Source organism: Trachemys scripta, chromosome 1, assembly GCF_013100865.1.
Source record: "Trachemys scripta elegans isolate TJP31775 chromosome 1, CAS_Tse_1.0, whole genome shotgun sequence".
In the NCBI taxonomy this organism is placed as follows: Eukaryota; Metazoa; Chordata; order Testudines; family Emydidae; genus Trachemys; species Trachemys scripta.
The window spans coordinates 3,780,828-3,798,455 of NC_048298.1; the positions used below are offsets into that span (position 1 = coordinate 3,780,828).

At 52.1% G+C, this 17,628-nt stretch overlaps 1 protein-coding gene across 2 annotated transcripts in view; it reads left to right on the forward strand.

Annotated features, from left to right (window-relative positions):
• The first annotated feature begins 16,947 nt into the window (after nucleotides 1-16,947).
• Nucleotides 16,948-17,628, forward strand: part of CALU (calumenin) — a 43,815-nt gene continuing 43,134 nt past the window's right edge. For both annotated transcript variants that reach the window (XM_034763764.1, XM_034763771.1), the window contains exon 1: nucleotides 16,948-17,028. The gene's annotated coding sequence lies outside the window, so the exon portion shown is untranslated. The remainder of the gene's footprint in view (nucleotides 17,029-17,628) is intronic.

Below are 17,628 nucleotides of genomic sequence, written 5' to 3' on the forward strand. Positions count from 1 at the left end.
TCCTGCCCCAGCCCAGACCCCACACCCCAACTCCCTCCCAGAGCCTGCCCCCCGCACCCTGTCCTCCTGCCCCAGCCCAGACCCCACACCCCAACTCCCTCCCAGATCCTGCCCCCCACATCCCTTCCTGCACCCCAACCCCCTGCCCAGAGCCTGCACCCGAACTCCCTCCCAGAGCCTTAGGCAGGTGGAGGCGGGGGCAGCGCACAGGACTTGGACCCATTCTGGGCAACACCAAAAATTATACAAACCTGCCACCCCTGCACACTCTGGGGAACCCACCTTTACTCTTCCGTGGGCTCCAGGCGTACCCGTGTCAATGTAGGCCCCACCCTTTCCCAGTTCCTAGGGCTCAGGGCGTAATCGTCTGTGGGTTTACGGGGTCTTTTCCCAGTGAAAAAGCCTTACACAGCAATAGCTTTAACCTCTAGTTATTAACAGTCACCACATCAGAATGCACGCACTGAGCATACAGCGCTCACCACTCCCATGAGGCAGATGAACTTTTCCTGCTGGCCAGTCAGGAGCAGGTCATCTGGGGACTCCAGTTTCTGCGCAGTGTGATTGGCAGGGTGCTGTGGTCTGGCAGCTCTGATCTTTGGGGCTGTGCCCTGGAGATGGTTCCAAAGAACTTCCTTTTGGACCCCAGTTTATAGAGTGAAACTGGAATCCTGCACCTTAACCAGTCATTTTACTGAAGTATTACTAAACAATTTTCTAACCATTCGTAATATATTGCAAAACAATTCTTTAACCAATCAGATCCCACCACCATAGTTGACAGAAACAATCAAAGAACCAGACAGATCAACAATAGAAAAGTGGGGACCATAAAGACAAAACAAAGAAGTGAGGGATTTCACAGCCACCACTGATAAGTGGTTTCTTGCCAGACTGGATGCTGTCACACAAAGTTTTCTTTAACCATCTTAAGATCTGTTTCTTTATCTGGTGATAGTGGTGCTATTAGGACAGGATCTCCTTCTTGGCAGCCTGGTATCACATTGTTTGAATGGAATGTGAGGATGTGACTTTCTGCTTCTTGGCTCACGGCTGCTGAAAAAGGCCTCACACCTTACATCAGGAGCTGGGCCGGACTATGTCCAGTAGCCGCCATTGGAGTCGATCTGTAACTCAGAAGAGCAAGGAATGGATCTTCCTGCGGTAGGATTTTCTTGGCGGTCTGTGCAGCTCTCTCAGCCTCTCCGTTTGCTTGTGGGTAACATGATCAAAAGCATATTTTGTTCGGAAGGACTTAAATTCTGCTGCAGTGAACTGTGGTCTGTTGTCACTCGTTGTTCTGGAATACCACAGTGAGCAAAAGAGCACTTCGGTTTCTCAGTAACACTGCAACATTTTATGTCTTTCAAGTACATTATTTCTGTATACCAGGAAAAATAGTCCACTAGGACCAGGTAATAATGTCCCCTGAATTCAGATAAATCTGCAGCTAGTTTCTTCCAGGGTCTCTTTTCACCGCCCACAGGGGTGTTCGCACACTGTGTGGTTCAGCATTGTCTCTTACGTGGATTGGTACTGGATCTCCTTTCCAACGTATCATCAAATCCTCCATCAAGTTCTTCCACCTTTCTCCTTAGCCTGATCATGGCTGCCACGCAACGGCTGAGGACGTTGGCGGTTTCTGATCCTTTGATCGCCTGTACTCTGAATGCATTGCTTTTGTCTTTCCCTGGTGAACTGGCCCATGGGGTTCCGAATACCTCCAGGGCTAGTCAGAGCTGTGTCAGGTGACTTCAGCGCTGGGAGAGGTTGAAAGTGATTGTAAGTCCCTTCTGAGATGATTGTCAGGTCAGCCCCAGAGTCAATTTTAAAGTAAATAGTCTTGCCAGAAATATTCAAGAGACAAAGTGGGTGAGGTAATGTCTTTTATTGGACCAACTTCAGTTGGTGAGACAGACAAGTTTTCGAGCTTACACAGAGCAATTCTTCATGTCTGGGAAATGTATTCAGGGTGTCCCGGCTAAAGGAACAGTCTGTTCCACTTTGTACTTAGCAGTGACACTCTGAGTACGTTTCCCAGATGTAAAGAAGAGCTCTGTGTAGCTTGAAAGCTCGTCTCTCTCACCAACGTAAGTTGGTCCAATAAAAGCTATTACCTCACCCGCCTTGTCTGTCTAATACCCCAGGACGGTCATGGTTACAACAACATTGCCAGGAATATTCAGTTTCACTCTCCAGGCAGGCTCTATATCATCACACATGATAGATCCCAGAAACAATGGCTCTTGGTTGCCTGTAATATGAGTCAGTTGTCTGACTGCTTTGGTGTGGCAAACAGCTGCAGAATGTCCATATTTCATGCAGTTATTACACCATGTGCCTCTGGCTGGACATGCATCATCTCTTGGGATAGGACCTTTTCCCCACCTTGTGCATGCTGGAATTTGTCCCTCTTAGCCCGGGCGTTCTCTCTCCTTGCCTCCGGGGTTTTATGATCATGACTTTTAACACTCAAGTGTCTGTTTATAGCTTCTGAGTTAGCTTCAGGCTTTTCAAATTGCTCCTGCCTTTTGTTCTGTTTGGCTAATTCTGACTGTTTTGCTCTCTGTATAGCTGTGACTAGGGTAAATCTCTCTTCATTTGTAGCTGCTGTGAACATGGGCGTCGAGTTCTATGGGCCCGTGGTGCCTGGGCACCAGGAATATTCCTGGGCACCATGGGCACCATGGTGCCTGGGCACCACGGGCCCAGCTCCAGCGCTGTCTGAGGCCGGGTCTCTCCCTCAGCCCCGCCTTCCGCCCCGGGTGCCCCTGCCGTGCGCGTCCCCTGGGCCATTTAAAACAGCCCGGGGGCCCCACTCACCATCGGCAGCACAGCGGAGCTGAGCGGCTTCCTGGCTGCTCCACGTGGCTGCCGGCCCCTCGCTGTGGCCAATGGGAAGCTGCAGGGGCAGGGCCTGGGGGTAGCAGCACATGGAGACTCCCGGCCCGCCCTGCCTAGTAGCCCCAGGTAAGCACCGCACCCCCCACTCCCTCCTAGAGCCTGCACTCCCCTTCGGCCTGCACCCAGCACCCAAACTCCGTCCCAGAGCCTACACCCCAGACTCCCTCCCCACACACCCTCTCCTGCCCCCAAACTCCCTCACAAAGCCTGCACCCGCACCCCCTCCTGCACCCCCACCCCTTGCCCAAGCCCAGAGCCTACACCCAAACTCCATCGCAGAGCCTGCACCCCTCCTACACTCCCACCTCCTGCTGCAGTCTGGAATCTGCACCCAGCACCTAAACTCCATCCCAGAGCCTGCACCCCAGACCCCCTCCCACCCTCTCCCCCCTCAAACTCCCTCCCAGTGCCCAACCTTTCACCCGTCCTGCACCCCAATCCCCTGCCCCAGCCCAGAGCCTGCACCCCAGACCTCCTCTCCCCACCCAAACTCCCTCCCAGAGCCTTAGGCAGGTAGGGGCGGAGTTTGGGGGGTGGGTTCTGGGCTTCTACAAACCTGCCACCCTGGCTGTGAAAAGTTATCATCTGTTAACCCAATAACCAGCCAGTCTCTGATATTTTCATGATTTGCGTTCCCAAAAATCACACTTTTCAGCCAATATTTGCAGAACTCTTAGAAAACATTCAACATTTTCCCATGGTTCTTGAATTCTCTGGTGAAAACATGCTTTTTCATACACCACATTTCTCTGAGGTATAAAGTATGCAACAAACATAGGTGGAACCCTTTCATAGTCATCTTTATGACTGTCTTCAATAAAGTCAAAGGATTTAAAGATATGCTATGCTTGCTTACCCATAGTATAAATTAAAGATAATACCTGAATAGCTCCAGTTTCTTTGTGCAGTTTGGTAGCAATGCAAAATCTTGCAAAATCCTGCTTCTGGTCTTTTCATTGTGAAGGTTTATCAAAGCTGAAGTTCTCTGGGGCATTGAAGAAGGGCATGTGGATGAGATCCTGCAATCTTTGGTGCTGTTCTTTCTGTCTGCAACCTTTGCTGGTGTTTTCCTTCTGTTTCTGTTCGTTTACTCCTGACACCATGTCATGTTCCTCGGTACCAGAGCTGGACTGGCTACGGAGCTTGCTTATACACTCCAGACGTGTTCAGGATAAGATCCTTTAACGCTCTGCCAGGTGTGGCTGAGGTTAGTTTAAGTAGTGTATTTTACACACTATGCCACCTAGTGGCTTAATAATATAATACAGATTAGCATTCCATGACAGGTGCTGAGTGAGTTTAGGCACCTGCAGTATTCAGTCATGGGGTTTAGGCACTTAAATACTTCTGAAAATCCCACTAGGCACCTATATATCTTTAGGGGGCTGTGCTCAAGGGCTGCAGGGCCACAGGGGCAGGAGCTGTGTGGGGCAGCAGCAGGGCAGAGCGGGGAAAAGGCGGGGGGCTTGGTGCTGGCAGTAGGAGTCAGGCCCACCCCACCCCCACACTCACCGGTGGCAGCGGGAAGCAGAGCAACCCAGCCCCATCCCGCTCTGCTCCGCTCCCCCAGCTCCCAGCCCTGTCGCTTCGGGGAGGGGGCTTGGAGGAAGGGGTCAGGCCCACCCCAAACTCACCAGCGGTGGGAAGCGGAGCAAAGTGGCTGGGAGCTGGGGGAGCGGACTGGAGCCAGGTCCCTCTGCTCCCCGCCACTGCCACTGGTGAGTGCGGGGGTGGGCCCGACCCCTTCTGCCCGTCTCCAGTAACCCCTGCTAATCCCACGGGCCGCGTTGCTCGGGGGAGGGGCTTGCGGGAAAGGGTGGAATGGGGGCAGGGTGGGGGTCGAGCAGGGGCAGGAAGAGGTGGGGCGGGGCAGAGCAGGGGTGGGAGCTTGGGGGGGAAGGGTTGAATGGGGCAGGGTGGGGGCAGAGCAGGGGGGCTGGCAGGAGGATGGGGCTGGCCGCTGGAGCCGGCGCCACATACGCAGCATGCAGCTGCCTAGGGCACCACAAAATTTGGAGGCAGCACCCCGCCAGCAGCACCCCACCAGCAGCAGCACAAAAGTAAAAGTGATATATGCCATCATGTGCCAGCAATGCCCCTCTGCCATGTACATTGGCCAAACCGGACAGTCTCTAAGCAAAAGAATTAATGGACACAAATCTGACATCAGGAATCATAATACTCAAAAACCAGTGGGAGAACACTTTAACCTGTCTGGCCATTCAATGTCAGACCTGCGGGTGGCTATCTTACAACAGAAAAACTTCAAAAACAGACTCCAACGAGAGATTGCTGAGCTGGAATTGATATGCAAACTAGACACAATCAACAAAGGATTGAATAAGGACTGGGAATGGCTGAGCCATTACGAACATTGAATCTATCTCCCCTTGTAAGTATTCTCACACTTCTTATCAAACTGTCTGTACTGGGCTAGCTTGATTATCACTTCAAAAGTTTTTTTTTCTTACTTAATTGGCCTCTCAGAGTTGGTAAGACAACTCCCACCTGTTCATGCTCTCTGTATGTGTGTGTATATATCTCCTCAATATTTATTCCACTCTATATGCATCCGAAGAAGTGGGCTGTAGTCCACGAAAGCTTATGCTGTAATAAATTTGTTAGTCTCTAAGGTGCCACAAGTACTCCTGTTCTTTTTTAGGTGATGGAGAGACCCTCTGACATAAACAGTTTCATTGTCCTTGATTCACATAATCAGGGTAACAACACTTTATTCCTCCTGCCCCAATAATGAGAAACTGGGGATCCCACAGCTGCCAAAGTGACCATTTGGAGCTGCCGTGGGCTCATGCCAGGTGAGTGGGTGTGCCTATGCAAACAAGATCAGCCCCTGAAGTTCTTTTCCACACTCACCATAATTCACCACCAGATGTCAGGGTAGAGCTCATCCTGACTCTGCTTACATACAGGTTTGTCCCTTAAACCTGGGCCAGTCTCCCCTGCTGGAGTCTTCAGTCTTCTTCTCAGTGTCTTAGTTGCTTGCAGAGTAAGTGGGGTCAGGAGAAGGGCCCAGTATGTGCCCGCTCTGTCTGTTTTAGACCCTCAGTCCATGTGCTTGGGGAGCACAAGTCCGGGCATGTCTGGGGGCATTGCTGAGTCTCCAGGCCAGGCTGAGCAATTCCCCTGGTGTGGCCTCATACAGGTGAGCCATTGAATTGTATCGCCCTTGCTGCACAATGGTTGTAGACGTGTTGTTTGAAACCCTGCCCAGGTGTTGGTTACTTTGCCTGCTGTTGCCTCTGGGGAGCTGATATCTGGCTGATTCCCCAACTTACAGCATGTTTTACTGACAACCATACAACACAATTCTCATCACGTCATATGCATCAATGATACATATACATGGAGAGAGAAATGACTTTCAGCAGATCATAACCTTTCCCGACACCTTACAAGGCCTGCTTTATATGTAAGATCAGGATTATATGAAAATGAGGAATATGGGGGTTATAGGGCGTTTCCACAAGGTAAGAAGAACAAAAGCAAAGCTACGATTGTGGTCCATGTTTACAGTTAAATATGTACATTGTGTTGTAACAAATGAATTCATGTACAGATGGCAACGACTTTGTGTAATGCTATGCAAGCTTAACAGATTGTCATCAAAATGCACGGCACCCTCTGAGGATCTGATATGTCTGGAGGAATCAGCGTTGCTAATTATTCATCGCTGTGAGTAAAATGAACGCAGTGAGTTTTTAATTTTTTCCTAAATCTTCTCATGCCCTCCCAGGAGGATCCGCCCTCCAGTTTGAGAACCTCTGGCCTAGATCATCCCATGTTGATTCACATATGGGGGGGAGGGGAGCCATCTGTGTGCAGACCTTCTAATTTCTGTGAGAAACTAGGGGGAGAGTGATCTTTCTGGACATCTGGGATCTGGCACTTTGGGCAGGGGTGAAAGTAACTTAAGGGACTTACCGGTACACAGCACCGAAGTCCTGAGCAGGCGGGGAAGGGGGACTGTGTCCCTTGGGCAGAAGGGGCAGGGCCTTTTAATCCCTGGGCCCTTTAAATCACTGCTCCAGCAGAATTTAAAGGGCCCAGGGCTCCGGCAGCAGTGGCCGGGAGCCCAGGGACCTTTAAATTGCTGCCGGAGCCCTGGGGCTCCCGGCCATTGCTGCTACCCTGGCACTACGTCAGATTCATAGATTCTAGGACTGGAAGGGACCTCGAGAGGTCATCGAGTCCAGTCCCCTGCCCGCATGGCAGGACCAAATACTGTCTAGACCATCACTGATAGACATTTATCTAACCTACTCTTAAATATCTCCAGAGATGGAAATTCCACAACCTCCCTAGGCAATTTATTCCAGAGTTTAACCACCCTGACAGTTAGGAACTTTTTCCTAATGTCCAACCTAGACCTCCCTTGCTGAAGTTTAAACCCATTGCTTCTTGTTCTATCCTTAGAGGCTAAGGTGAACAAGTTTCCTCCCTCCTCCTTATGACACCCTTTTAAATACCTGAAAACTGCTATCATGTCCCCTCTCAGTCTTCTCTTTTCCAAACTAAACAAACCCAATTCTTTCAGCCTTCCTTCATAGGTCATGTTCTCAAGACCTTTAATCATTCTTGTTGCTCTTCTCTGGACCCGCTCCAATTTCTCCACATCTTTTTTAAAATGCGGTGCCCAAAACTGGACACAATACTCCAGCTGAGGCCTAACCAGAGCAGAGTAGAGCGGAAGAATGACTTCTCGTGTCTTGCTCACAACACACCTGTTAATACATCCGAGAATCATGTTTGCTTTTTTTGCAACAGCATCACACTGTTGACTCATATTTAGCTTGTGGTCCACTATAACCCCTAGATCCCTTTCTGCCGTACTCCTACCTAGACAATCTCTTCCCATTCTGTATGTGTGAAACTGATTTTTTCTTCCTAAGTGGAGCACTTTGCATTTGTCTTTGTTAAACTTCATCCTGTTTAACTCAGACCATTTCTCCAATTTGTCCAGATCATTTTGAATTATGACCTTGTCCTCCAAAGCAGTTGCAATCCCTCCCAGTTTGGTATCATCTGCAAACTTAATAAGCGTACTTTCTATGCCAATATCTAAGTCGTTGATGAAGATATTGAACAGAGCCGGTCCCAAAACAGACCCCTGCGGTACCCACTCGTTACGCCTTTCCAGCAGGATTGGGAACCATTAACAACAACTCTCTGAGTACGGTTATCCAGCCAGTTATGCACCCACCTTATAGTAGCCCCATCTAAATTGTATTTGCCTAGTTTATCGATAAGAATATCATGCGAGACCGTATCAAATACCTTACTAAAGCCTAGGTATACCACATCCACAGCTTCACCCTTATCCACAAGGTTCGTTATCCTATCAAAGAAAGCTATCAGATTGGTTTGACATGATTTGTTCTTCACAAATCCATGCTGGCTGTTCCCTATCACCTTACCACCTTCCAAGTGTTTGCAGATGATTTCCTTAATTACTTGCTCCATTATCTTCCCTGGCACAGAAGTTAAACTAACTGGTCTGTAGTTACCTGGGTTGTTTTTATTTCCCTTTTTATAGATGGGCACTATATTTGCCCTTTTCCAGTCTTCTGGAATCTCTCCTGTCTCCCATGATTTTCCAAAGATTTAAAGGGCCCAGGGCTCTGGCTTCAGTAGCGGTGGCTGGGAGCCCTGGGCCCTTTAAATTGCTGATGGAGCCCTGGGGCTCCTGGCCACCGCCACTACCCCAGAGCTCCGGCAGTGGGGCTCTGGCAGCAATTTAAAGGGCCAGGGGCTCTGGCTGCTGCTGGGAGCCCAGGGCCCTTTTAAACTGCCCGCCTGGGTAAGCTGCCCCCTGCCGGTATGGTCAGCTGTGTACTGGCTCTTGCTGGTATGCCGGGCCGGGCTGGACCGGTTTACTTTCACCTCTGACTCTGGGACACTTTTTTCTGTGTTTATACGGCAACTGGGTCTCCGAGGCGCTACGTTAACACAAAAATAATACTAAAATCTGGGGCTTTCTTGTGACAAGACATGATGATATTGCCCGAGATAAGGCATGGTCGAAGAATCCAAAGCCCTCTCTCTGACACCACCTGCATAACCACACGTTTACCTCCACAATTTGATGGTCCCTACCTGGGCCTTTTCCTTCAACAGGGAGGATGGACGAGAACACGACTTGCACCTCAAACTCCTTTATCCTTCTTCCCAGAGCCATATACTCTGCAGTGACCCGCTCAAGGTCATTCTTGGCAGTATCATTTGTACCCACGTCCCCAATAAAATAATACCGTATTTGTCAGCATGATAAGCCATGATCTCTCCACACCAGCAGCCTAACCATTGTCAAGATTTTTGTAGGCATCACAGAAAAGGTGAGTTGCAGTGGGGGAGATCTAGGCTGGATATTAGGAAAAACTATTTCACTAGGTGTGACGTTATTGACATAAACTGTGACCGTATAGATCATTGTTGCAACCAAGGGCATGTAGTGGCACCCAGTCTTGTACAAAGGAGGTCAAGTAAGGTGTCTATGGCAAGGTTATGATTTGGTGGTTATGATTGTGCTATCTGTGTGCATGTATCGTTTTTGTATTTAAAGTTATAAATATTGGCTCTATACCAGGGTGGCCAACCTGTGGCTCTGGAGAAGTTAATATGCAGCTCCTTGTATAGGCACCGACTCTGGGGCTGGAGCTACAGGCGCCAACATTCCAATATGCTGGGGGGTGCTCACTGCTCAACCCTGGCTCTGCCATAGGCCCTGCCCTGATACCACTCACCCCTTCCCATCCCCTTCCCTGAGCTTGCCATGCCCTCACTCCTCCCCCAGAGCCTCCTGCATGCCATGAAACACCTCAGGAGGTGTGGGGAGGGAGGGGGAGGTGCTGATCGGTGAAGCTGCCAGTGGGTGGGAAGCACTGGGAGCGGGAGGGGGGAGCTGCTGGGGGGCCGCTGACTTATTACTGTGGCTCTTTGGCAACGTACATTGGTAAATTCTGGCTCCTTCTCAGGCTCAGGTTGGCCACCCCTGCTCTATACTGTCTGTATTTCAAACTTGTGCTATGCTTCTGGGTGACACCCCAGACAAGTTGGTGTTAGCTCTGTCTAGCCTGCTTGATGGCCCATTAAGGACCATCAGCTACACAACTGACCCATTGAGAGAAGGCAGATACCTCTTGTGACTCAGCAAGGCATGTAGGGTTAAGGTTAGGGTTAAAACAAAGAAAGCACAAGCCACATGGCAAAAGGACTATAAAAGGCATCATCATCATCTCCATTTTGTCTTCAATCCTGCTTCTTACCTCTGGAGGAACTGTGCTACAAAATGAAGCTCTGAACAAAGGACTGAATGACCCATCCCAGGTGTGGATGTTCCAGAGACTTGATTTGAACCTGCAGTTTATTCCATCATTGCTACAAGCCTGAACCAAGAACTTTGCCATTACTGGATGGAATTAATTCTATTTAACCAATTCTAACTCTCATCTATATTTCTTTCTTTTTATGAATAAACCTTTAGATTTTAGATTCTAAAGGATTGGCAACAGTGTGATTTGTGGGTAAGATCTCACTTGTATATTGACCTGGGTCTGGGGCATGGTCCTTTGGGATTGGGAGAACCTTTTTTCTTTTACTGGGGTATTGGTTTTCATAACCATTTGTCCCCATAGCGAGTGGCACTGGTGGTGATCCTGGGAAACTGGAGTGTCTAAAGCAGTGGTTCTCAAACTTTAGTACTGGTGACCCCTTTCACATAGCAAGCCTCAGAGTGCGACCCCCCTTATAAATTAAAAACACTTTTAAAAATATATTTAACACCATTATAAATGCTGGAGGCAAAGCGGGGTTTAGGGTGGAGGCTGACAGCTCGTGACCCCCCCATGTAATAACCTTGCGACCCCCTGAAGGGTCCCAACCCCCAGTTTGAGAACCCCTGGTCTAAAGGAATTGCTTGTATGACTTACAGTTAGCCAGTAGAGTGAGACCGAAGTCCTCTCTGTTTGGCTGGTTTGGTGCTTTAGAAGTGGAGAACCACCATCTTGGGCTGAGACTGCCCTGCTCTAAGCAATTTGTCCTGAATTGATACTCTCAATTGTATCCCACCAGAGGCAACATCGATACACTAGGAGGGTGGTGAAGCACTGGAATGGGCTACCTAGGGCGGTTGTGGAATCTCCATCCTTAGAGGTTTTTAAGGCCCGGCTTGACAAAGCCCTGGCTGGGATGATTTAGTTGGGGTTGGTCCTGCTTTGAGCAGGGGGTTGGACTAGATGACCTCCTGAGGTCTCTTCCAACCCTAATCTTCTATGATTTCTTTATACTCCACCATCTGTCTGGATCCACCTGTTCTTCTTCTAGGAGTGTCTCTGTGGGTGCTCCAATTTAGGTGTCTTGACACCCTGCACTTGTAATTGGAGATTTGTGGTAGTAGAGCCCAGTTGGGCCACGCACGCACAATAGCCGTCTCACGCCACTCCGAGTGGTTACATAGCAGTGCATAGCCAACCATCCACCCAGTTCCTTCCCTACCGTCTTTGGCTTGAGTCGGAGCAATCAGCAGCGCCCTCTCTTACTTCAGAAAAAATTGATAGTGGATTATTCATAGTGGTAATGTTAGCTTGGTTGTAATTAGCTTCCCTATCCCCTTGCCCAACTCTAATTTCTTTAATTTCATTCAAAAAATTTTTTTTCCTTCTACTCTCCACCCCGCCTGTCCGACAGGCATACAGCCTTAGCCTCAATGTTTTTCTCTAAGGGACCGACTCTGTCAGGCATGCCAGGCTTACCTGGTTTTAAACGCTGCCTGACCTGCAGACTCTCCATACCGATCTCTGATGGCCATACTCAGTGTGTCCGCTGCCCCGGCGAGAAGCACATTACTTAAAAATGCCCACGTGGCAGAAAGCTAACAGCCAGGACAAGAAAAGCCAGGGATCCTACTGAAGCGGCTCATAATGGAGAAATCCCTCAGGCCAGCCTCCGACCCCGAGTCCAGGTCACCCCCTGGCCAACGGTTGCCAGTTGCAGCTTCTGACATGGGCTCTGCTCCAACAACGGCTGCCAAGGAGCCTGTTCCAAGGCTACAAAAAAGCGGTCGGAGACATCCCTGCACCAGGAATCACCCAAAAGAAAGCGATCTCCTACTGAAAGATCTGCCCTGGTACTGACCACACCGAGAGCACCGGACCATGAGGCACCAGGAACGTCTGACACTGAGGGTTCCCGACGAGCTAAAGACCCTATGCAGGCAAGCTCTAATGGCAGTTCACCCACTAAAGTGAAACCTGCCAACTCGGCACCCACGGAGCCGAAGATCTCAGCACTAAGCGGTATAATGGCACCACCTGCTGTACTTGTGCCACACAGCCATAAATGCTTGGCACCAGCAGTTTCAACTCATGCTCCCGCGTCATCCACTGTGCCATCTCCGGCACCGAGCCTTACGGTACTGCAACAATTTATGAGGCATGTGGACCTGATAGTGGCTTCAACGCCGGAATCTCCTCTACGTGGCACCGAGGGCACCCCATCCAGATCGATAACAAGCCAGCTGACTACGCCCTGCAGCTCAGCCCCTACTATCTCCAGGGATGAGAAAGAAGAGGATGATGCAGCAATATTCACTCCTCGCCACTCCCCACCCAAGCCAGGACCATCTCATCACCCACCACCTGCGGATATACGAGGATGGTATGGGCACCGCCCCCCCCCATACCATTCCCACCTAACTGGTCATACTGGGATCCATGGGCAATGTACAGGGCCCAAAACCGCAGCCCCCCTAGCTTGTGTAGGTCCAGAACAGCCTGGTCCCCTTAACCAACTGTCCTGGCACCCTCAGAAACACAAGAGGAAGACACTGAGGAACCTGAGGACACAGCCAAGCATGACACTTCGCCGCCTACTCACCTCTCATCTTCGTCCGCAGATGAACCCAGAATGCCACCGCCCCCTACTATGGGGATGATTTCAAATCCTTTCAGGTTGCTGAATCCCTAGACATTTCAGTGGCACAGCTACCAGAATTCCAACATAAGTTCACGGACGTACTCCAGGCATCCCCATCGGCAAAGATAACCCTGCTGATAAATGATGCAACTATGGAGCCTGCAAAAATAATCTGGCAGCCTCCAGCTACTGCACCACCCTTGTGTAAGAGGTCTACAAAAAATATTATGTGCCAGCAAAAGGAGCTGAATTCTTATTCACATACCCCGCACCAAACTCCTTAGTGGTAAAGGCGGTCTATCAAAGGGGAAAATACCACCAGTCCTGAACAACCCTGTGAAACCCTGACACCCCAATATTCACCACTGTTACGTAATTAGGATATGTCTTATACAAAGTACGCCTTCTGAGGTGTCATTCTAAAAGTCTTGATCTGCTAGACAGTAATATCTCATTGGATTGTATGTGCTATCATCCTATATGAAGTTATGAAGTTTGTCTATGTATGTGTTGCTGAAACATGTCCTAAGGTTGAAAACACCCACAAGCAGCCTTTCAGGTACGACCGCAAAAAGGCCAAACAATGTTAATGGCTTATTGAGGCAATGCACACAAGCCCAAGGGTTACCCCAGGTACTGTGTACAATAGAAACCTCTCAGAGATAGCACTACACAGTGGGAACTGTTTGACCCAGGTCACAGCAACAGAGCTTTCCAGCAAGTGGGGAGAAGATATAAATGAGGGAAAATTACATTATGGGGTGATCTCACTCTCCCTACAACACACCTGGAAACACCTGAGGAACAAAGACTGAACTGTGGGAAGGGGAAGTGATGGTCCCAGGCTAGAAGGATCTTTAGCCTGTGTATGAAAACCTGGTGAAGCTCAGGCACCTTGTGCCTTAAGAATCTGCTAGATTGTTTATCACTCAGGATGAGAATTTGCTAATTTATATCCTACCTATCTAATGTGTTAAGCTGAGTTTGTGGTTTTTGTATATTTACTAAGGTAATCTGCTTTGTTCTGTTTGCTATCCCTTATTATCACTTAAAATTTACTTTTTGTAGTTAACCTTATTTTCTTATTTATACCAAAACCCAGTTTGTGCAACTCATAACTGGGGGGAAGGGGAGGGGCAAAAAGCTGTGCATAACTCCCTACGATTTTTATGAGTTTGCACTGTGCAGAACTCTCTACACAGCACAAGACAATATTATTTTGGGTTTACACCCCGAAGGAGGTGAGCACGTGAGTGCTGGGCAATCCCCTAGCTGAGTCTCTCACAGAGAGCTGATCGCAGGCTCTGTGTGATTCTATAGCTGGGTGTGTCTCTACCTGTGCGTGTGCTGGAAAGGGGCTTGAGAGCCGGTCACAGCAGCACAGAGTGAGGGAAACCCAGGCTGGTGGGACAGGCGGGTTCAGTGGGACCGCAGCACATCTGGTGGCACCCCGAAAAGGGTGGTCCAATCCATCACAGACCCCATATAAGGAATGCTAGACCTTTTCGGGCTGAAAGCTTATTCCTCAGCTACGCTTCAGTTCCACATAGTGAAATATGCTGCCCTGCTGGCCAAATATACGCACATTTTCCAAAATGTCAACTTTTATTGAAAATTTACCAGATGACAAAAAAGAACAGTATACAGCAAACATTTCTGAAGGGTCTCTCATCACCAGGATGGTCCTCCAGGCCTCCCTTGACTCTGCAGACACAGCAGCATGATCCATCAGAACATCCATGGTAGGGTGACCAGACGTCCCGATTTTATCAGGACTGTCCCAATATTTGCTTCTTTGTCCCGTGACCCGACCAATGTTTGATCGGGACACTGGACAAACAAGAAATTTTGCCCTCCCGGAGGGATTCTCACCCCCCCCCGCTCCGTCTCCGTCCCCTCCTTCCCCCATTGGCTCCTTCCCCAAATCCCTGCCCTGGCCCCGTCTCTTCCCCAACCACCCAGCATTCCTCCTTCCTCCCAGGCTTGCAGCTGCATGGGGGCTGGATCCTGTAGCTAGTGAGTCAGCTCCGGCACCTGGGTACCGGGCGGGCAGGCAAAGAGAGGCTGGTAAGGAAGGGAGGGAGACGGGGGGGGGCTCAGCTCTGAGCCCCCCGCCGTGCCAGAGGGCTCCTGCCCGGCCCCCGGGCCGCTGCACACAGAGGGCCCGGGGCTGGGAGCGCAGCGCAGAGGCTGCTCCAGCCCTGCAGCCCGTGGGGCAGCGCGGAGAGGGCAGGGGCCGGGTGGGCGGCGCGGGCCGAATCCCTGCTGCTGCTGGGGAGCCCCGCGCCTCTCCCTCCCGCTCTCGGCTGCACTGCACTCCAGGGCTGTGGCTCCTTCCCGGCGGGATGCACCTCCCGTCCCCCTGGCCCACCCCAGGCACATGCTGGGAGGGAGGGGGGAGGGGATGCACTGGGGAAGAGGCGGGGCCGGGATTTGGGGAGGGGTCCAATAGGGAGGGGTCTGAGACGGGGGCAGGGCCAGGGGGCGCGAGCACCCACCAGCCCCAATGGAAGTTGTCGCCTGTGATGACACTAAACTGGGAGGAGTGGTAGATACGCTGGAGGGTAGCGATAGCATACAGAGGGACCTAGACAAATTAGAGGATTGGGCCAAAAGAAACCTGATGAGGTTCAACAAGGACAAGTGCAGAGTCTTGCACTTAGGACAGAAGAATCCCATGCACTGCTACAGACTAGGGACCGAATGGCTAGGTAGCAGTTCTGCAGAAAAGGACCTGGGGGTCACAGTGGACGAGAAGCTGGATATGAGTCAACAGTGTGCTCTTGTTGCCAAGAAGGCTAACGGCATTTTGGGCTGTATAAGTAGGGGCATTGCCAGCAGATCGAGGGACGTGATCGTCCCCCTCTATTCGACATTGGTCAGGCCTCATCTGGAATACTGTGTCCAGTTTTGGGCCCCACACTACAAGAAGGATGTGGAAAAATTGGGAAGAGTCCAGTGGAGGGCAACAAAAATGATCAGGGGGCTGGAGCACATGACTTATGAGGAGAGGCTGAGGGAACTGGGATTGTTTAGTCTCCAGAAGAGAAGAATGAGGGGGGATTTGATAGCAGCCTTCAACTACCTGAAGGGGGGTTCCAAAGAGGATGGAGCTCGGCTGTTCTCAGTGGTGGCAGACGACAGAACAAGGAGCAATGGTCTCAAGTTGCAGTGCGGGAGGTCCAGGTTGGATATTTTCACTAGGAGGGTGGTGAAGCACTGGAATGGGTCACCTAGGGAGGTTTTTAAGGCCCGGCTTGACAAAGCCCTGGCTGAGATGAGTTAGTTGGGAACTGGTCCTGCTTTGAGCAGGGGGTTGGACTAGATACCTCCTGAGGTCCCGTCCAACCCTGATATTCTGAGTGTAACTTCGAGAGCTCGGCATCCTAGCCGCCTGGACGTCAGAATACAATGGCTCTGCGAAGCAGGGATGTCTCACAAACCCACGCATGGGCGATGGATCCCCGAATTCTCAAATCCGTATTCAAACTACGGGGGCTCCCCACCATCGAACTATCTGCCACAGCTCAGGGGGCCGAACGCCCACCAGACTGCTCCCCAGCGGCACTGGGACCCCACGCCCGAGGTGATGCTCGCCTCAGAAAACGGGCGGCACCACAGAGATATGCATTGCCCCGACTCCACTCCGAAGGCGAGTCATTCACAGGAGGGGAGCAGGCAGGCGACCCCATGGAACAGGCCCTGAGGGCCCAGGGCGGCCTCGCTTCCCATTGACACGATCGCCCCGCCCACTCAGACAACGGTCATGGCCTCCTCTTCCCGCCCTTTCTAACGGTCACTCCCTGCCCTCGCGCCGCCCTCATCCCTCTGCGCTCGTGGCAGCCTCAGCCTCGGCGCCGACGCTTGCGCAGAGAAGAGGCCCCCCCCCCCCCGGCGCCGGCGCGCGGGCGGAGGGACGAGGGAAGCCCCGAAGTGGGCGGACCCGCGAGCCGGCGCGCGCCTGAGGACGTGGCGCTTTCCAGCCAATCCAGGCGCAGTCGACGCAGCGCTTCGGGGCCGCCGCGCGGCGGGAGGGGAGGGGAAAGGGAAGCGGCGGCCAATCCGCGCCCCGCGCGTGGCGGCGAGGGAGGCGGGGGCGATTCCTGATTGGGCGGGCGGGGCGGGCGCCGCTGTTTCCGGTCAGTGCGGCGAGCGGAGGGAGAACGGAGCCGGAGCGGCGCTTGGCAGGAGAAGGTACCGGGGGGGCTTTGTCGGGCTCCGTCACCCGCTGGCGCCGGGGCCTGTCTCCCGCGACGGGAGGAGGGAGGTGGCCGGGCCGCGCACGCTGCGCCCCCCCTCTCCCCGGCCTGGGGCTCAGGGCAGGGCGGCGCGCCTGGGGGGCCTCGGGCTGAGGGGGCGCGCCCTGCCCCGGGGGTCGCGCCCTTGTGCCTCGCCCCCGCCCGCCCCCAGGCCGCCCGTCCGGGCCCCGACCCCGTGGCCCGCCCGCGTGGAGCTGCCCCAGCGTGGCGCGGGCGCGGCCGGCCCGGGTCGGGGGGGGGGGCGGACAGCAGCTGGCGGCCTCAGAACCACAGCGCCAGGGCCGCCGGTGGGGGAGGGGCTTTCGGGGCCCTGAGAGACTTAATTCAACAAGCGCCTCCGTTACTGACAAACCTCCTGTGTGTGTCGGCCCCGGGCACTGCAGTGAGCACCCAGCACCGGCCCAGCTGGGGCAGACCAGGGGTCCAGCGAGCCCAGTATCCGCCTTCCGACAGCTGGTGCCAGGGGCTTCAGAACAGGGCCGTTATTGAGTGGTCCATCCCGTGTCGTCCAAGCCCAGCTTCTGACAGATTTAGG